Below are 217 nucleotides of genomic sequence, written 5' to 3'. Positions count from 1 at the left end.
ATGTAAAAAAAAAAAAAATTACCGTTTCCCACTTGAATGAATAATGAAGCACGTCTCAGAAAGTGTGTTTAGTGTGGGACAATTCTGTTCAGGTTTGGACATTCTCATAAAGTTGCTAAAGCTACAAATGTGATTCATTTCTAACCAAGCTGCAATTATGTATATATTAAAAAATTTAATTTTTAGTGGTCATTGTTACCATTAACCCCAAGGTCCG

The 217-nt window shown here is 32.3% G+C and overlaps 1 protein-coding gene across 1 annotated transcript in view; it reads left to right on the top strand.

Moving 5' to 3' along the window:
- The window catches only part of LOC119581913 (protein cornichon-like), a gene marked incomplete in the record, with an annotated part of 9,107 nt that extends 8,979 nt beyond the window's left edge, over window positions 1–128 (top strand). The window contains 1 exon segment of the mRNA XM_037930077.1: window positions 1–128.
- Window positions 129–217: the final 89 nt, after the last annotated feature.

This window comes from Penaeus monodon, chromosome 15 (assembly GCF_015228065.2).
Source record: "Penaeus monodon isolate SGIC_2016 chromosome 15, NSTDA_Pmon_1, whole genome shotgun sequence".
Taxonomy (NCBI): Eukaryota; Metazoa; Arthropoda; class Malacostraca; order Decapoda; family Penaeidae; genus Penaeus; species Penaeus monodon.
The sequence above is the reverse complement of the archived record's forward strand: the minus strand, read 5'-3'. Positions and strand labels throughout refer to the sequence as shown.